Here is a 5,130-nt window from a genome sequence, read left to right as displayed (position 1 = left end):
TCAGCCTTGGAGGAGATTATGTTGAGAAATAAAAAAAAAATTCTTAAAAACGTTGTTTTTCTTGGTCAGGCCGGAAACTTATCAATCCACCCTCGTATATACCTTTCCTGTAAACTCTCAATATCTTCCCTTTCTTTCCATCCCCACATCTCTGCTCCATAACCTAATACCGGCCATACCAGCGTATCAAATAACCACATTTTCCTTCTCCAATTTTTTTTTAACCTTCTTTTTCCTATTCCCCATATCTGTTTCATTACCCCTGCTGTTTCTTTATCCTTTTTTTTATATGAGCTGTATGATCTCCATTTGTTTTCAAGGTATATCCCAAATATTTATACTGTTTAGCATCTTCTAACTTTATTCCTTTCCATCTCCCTGTCCATTCTTCCTTCCTCCCCCCTCCTTTTCTAAACTTCATTATCTTTGTCTTTTCTACATTTACATTCAGTTTTCCCCATCTAAGTATTTCTCTAATTCTGTAATTAATCCCGCTATCCCTCCTTCATCCTCTGCCATCAACACTATGTCGTCTTCGTATGCCAGTGTATATATCTTTTCCTTCCCTATCCTAACTCCTCCCCAACCCTTTCTCCTCATTTCTTCTTCCAAGTCTGATATTAATAAATTAAATAAAAGTGGGCTCAGAGGACACCCTTGTCTAATGAGTAAACGCCCCCTTTAAGTCCACGAACATTGCTATCATTGCCCCTTTTTCCCTTTTAATTCTCTTATTTACTAGATAGTTCAGAACATATATGTTGTCCATTACCCACATTCCTTTTCTAAACCCTCTCTGATTCGGTGACTCGATCTTTTTTTCTTCAACTTCTATCTTCAATCTCTTCGACAAAATAGTTACATATACTTTATACAGTGTTGGCATCAACGTCATCCCCTATAATCTTTAACCTCCTCTCCCTTGCCTATCTTTATTATTGGTATAACTACTCCTGCTTTCCATAACTCTGACCACCCCTCTCCTCTCTATACTCTATTACACATTATTCATGCCCATTCCTCTAGTTCCTCCCCTCCATATTTTCATACTTCATTTGGAATCTCATCTATACCAGGCGCCTTTCCATCCTTTATTATTCCTAAAACTTTAACTATTTCTTCTCTTGAAATGTCCTTTTCCTCATCTCTTTCTCTACTATATTTTCCTCCCTTTACAACTTTTCTCTCTACTCCTCCTAGCAAATTTAAAAAATACTTCTTCCATTCTATCATTTAAATATCTTGGTTTACTCTTTTTCTTTCTCTATTTACTACCTTCCATACCTCTTCTTCCGTCCTAGCCTTCTCCGCCTCTTCCTCAAACCTTTTATTCTTTTCTTCTTTCTTTTGATAACACAACTCAGTATACTCTTTCTTTTTTTCCCTCCTTTACTAACTTTATTTTTGTTTGTGCACTCTAATCCAATTTTTATTACTCCTATAATTTTTCCCATCTCCTCGTCCACATTTCCTTCTCCCATTTTGATATTTCTTATTTTTTCTCTAAACTGTTCTTTTCCTTCCCTTGACCAATCCCCTTTTCCTACACTGTTTACATTTGCCCCCTTTTTACTCATATTGCTATTGCTTTTTTTTCCCTCTAATGTCACTATTGAGGGAAAGTGATCCGAATCAATATATTCACCTACCTCTAGTTTCTTACCCTTCTCTCTTACCTCATCATCCACTATCACATAATCAATTACCGTTCCCCTTTCACTTCCTGAGATATTATTATAAGCGTAACGATATTTTTTATAGAATGGGTTAAAAAAATTTGCAGATGGTCCTGCGCAGCTGTAAGTTATAATTCCGATTTTTTTTCATACTTCAAACTAGGTTAGCCCTAGGCGTTAGGAATGCGAAACTGTCAGGGTTCGAACCCGCGGTGAATACAAATTTCCATAGCGTACGATTATAAATAGTGTAGTGTCTGTATAATAGTAAATAATAGTGTACTTAAACATGCCCGGCAATAAGCGTAGAATAGAGAAAAATTAATATTTTCAGATTTCAGCGCAAAAGTGAAGATTATTCTATTATTTTAAATGTGCGATTTTTCAATGTGTCTAAAATGCCACAATAAGAATAAGATACCTCCTAAACTTATTCACTACTATTTCCATAGCGTCCGCCACACACTTTTCTATTCTCGCAAAGGGAACGTATTTTCAATACATTTAATTCTTTCTAATTGTACCGGTAACGCACCTCACAGAGATATGTTTTATTCCTCAGAAGTGGCCATATTCTGATTTTATTTAATTCCATCTAATTAGTTCACAAAATATGTGTAATAAGTTGTTTTAATTCCTTCATGCGGAATGTAAATTCTGAAATTTTAATTCTCATCAATTCAACTTTGCCTCTCTAGAGTTAAAATTATTTAAATTCACACGTTTGAATAGATTTCTTTATTGCTATTTTTAAGACGTTTAAATAAATTATTAAAATATAAATAAATATAAATTTGAATATTTTTCGAATTTATAAGTTATAAAAATATTTAATAATGAAAAATAGGTTAAATAAATGCTTTCGTTACAGTTTACTAAGTCGATTGCGAGGAATAGGATTTGCACTTTTTCTGTTCCCGTTGGGGGATTTTTAGACGTTGGAAAAATCGCGTATTCATAGGAATACAAATTCTTAATTTTTTTTAATTCAACGCTTATAGCCGGGTGTGGCCAAATATTAGAGTATAATAGTAATAATATAATAATACAAAAGATTAATTTTTTTACGGCGAAAAATCGGTTATCATTTTATAAAACTGTTCTCTATAGTTTCAAGACTTCTTCGATATAGACTGTATTTAAGCTAGAATTGCAGATTTTATAGAACTATTATACGTTTTTCGTAACCTGCCTTTTAATAGAGAATACACGACACCGCGGTATAATACCCATTTAGAAATCCGGTAGATGTTATCTGATCCCAGATAGAACCCAGTCAAGTGCCGGGTATAAACCAGGTCCAATCCCGACTATAAACCGGATACAAATCTTGAAGGTCTCGGATGAGAGCCATATAGAAGCCGGAGATAAAAATATCAATGAAGATAGAATCCGATCAAGGACCGGCTATAAACCGATGACAAAACCCGGGTCTAATTCCAATAGCGCCAGATAAGAACCAACTTCCATCCGGTTCTTATCTGGGTTCTACCCGTCATTTTTATCAGGGTAGATGTATCTGTAAGATAATTGAAGATTGGAATTAAAAAACGGAGGATAAATCTTTCTTGTCCGTATGCAAATTCCGATTCTGCTCGAGGCAATGCCGTTGCTCCAGGAAACCGTCTTGCTGACGTCAGAGAGTTACATAATATAGAAATCGGATTTCTTTTTAAGAATATTTTCTGAAATGTAAACAGATTATAAACTGGTTAAAACACGTATCGACTTTTCACTGCCAAGTACATACATATACCTGCGCTCTGTTTATCAACGGAATATTTTCTTAGTTTCGAAGATCATCTTTAATGACAAATATTTCTTTTTACTGTGTATTTTCGGGGTTATTATCGTTCATTAAGAATTTAATGTCAAAAACGGTGACTTTAATTGAAACACGTCATACGATATTCATAATTATGTTCCTTCCTCTGTTAATAACGTCGAACGTTCATGATAAGGTTGAATTTTTGATAGCCGATATAAATGAACTTAGACGCGAAGAAATAATAATGAAAATACATTAATTTACAAAATTTCTTCTCCTACATTCCTAAATTATCCAACAACCTGACGAAAGCAAGACTATTTTCTGGATCTATGATATCGCTTCGAGTAGAATCACTATTTGCAGTCAAGAAGGTTAGATTTATCTTCCGTTTTGCAATTTCAGTATTTAGCTTTTTACGAGATTCGTGAAATTTATGATAAAGAATGTAATACTATCCGTAATTATTTTTAAAGTTTCAAGAGAAAGAGTTTTTTAAAGAGAATTTTTCAAGAGAAAAATTGGTCTCTTTTGGGTGAACCAGAGTTCAGAGGAATGACTTCTACTGCTTCTAACATAAAATGTAGCTATCTTTTAGGTCCATACACGCCTCATTAGAACCAAGTTTCACTTAAATGAGTAGGCTAACGTTTTTTATACAGAAATTATGTTTTGGGAATACCTCCTGAGTATTCATACAGAATATGAAAAAAAAATCTTTAGGCCCCCTTTTAGAATAACTCAATATTTGTTGTTTTTTGATAAATTTAATTGAATTTTTTCAAAAGGAACAAGTAATAAGTAACGTTTACCTGACTATAGTAAATCTTAAATTTTTTGCCCCAAAAAAGTTCCTGGGATTAATATTGCTAGACTTCCCGATCCCTGTTAGATTTTGAAAAATGTGTGGAAGACATGTCCAAGAAGTTGGCACCACCATTTTTTATTTTCAAACAAATAAAAGTTGTGCTGAATTGTGCTAGGCTTGTGCTGAATTGTGCCGCAAATTTTTTTTCGAAAAAATCAAAATTGGAGCCAGAATTCCAAAAAAACTTTTGAGAGCCAGCACCGCCATTTTGTTTTTTCATAAAAAGAAAAGTTGTGCTGCATTGTGCTAGATTTGTGCTGAATTGTGCTGTAATTTTTTTTCGAAAAAATCCAAATTGCAACTAAAATTTAGCAAAACAACTTTATTGAGACACTGCAAAAAAAATATAAGAAATGCGAATTTTGCATATCTGGAATTTGTGCTGTATTTTGCTCGGCGTACAAAATAATTATCGTCCTCTACACTCTTTAGCTGAGACCATATTTTTTGGTGAGAATCAAGTTTTTGTTCTCAAAATTATTTTTTCAATCCAAATTTTTTCAAAGTGTGAATATCGAAAATCTAAAAACTGTGCTTGTTTTTGCTAGGCGCCTGAAGCATATATTTTCCTGTACATCATGCTACTCAGTTCTATATTTTTTGGTGAAATACTAGTTTCTTTTTCATCAGAATAATTTTTAAAATACAAAAAATATTCCAAATGAGCTGGTTGTGCTGGTTTGCGCCAAACGGGCAAAAAAATTACTGTCTAACCCACTTTTTACTCGGAAAAAAAATTTTGTGCTGAATTATGCAAGGCTTATAATCCATCGAGTCGCAATTTTTTTATACAAAAAAATGAAAATTGTAGCCAATAT

The sequence above is a fragment of the Belonocnema kinseyi genome, chromosome 7 (genome assembly GCF_010883055.1).
Source record: "Belonocnema kinseyi isolate 2016_QV_RU_SX_M_011 chromosome 7, B_treatae_v1, whole genome shotgun sequence".
NCBI lineage: Eukaryota > Metazoa > Arthropoda > Insecta > Hymenoptera > Cynipidae > Belonocnema > Belonocnema kinseyi.
Note: the sequence above shows the minus strand (reverse complement) of the source record.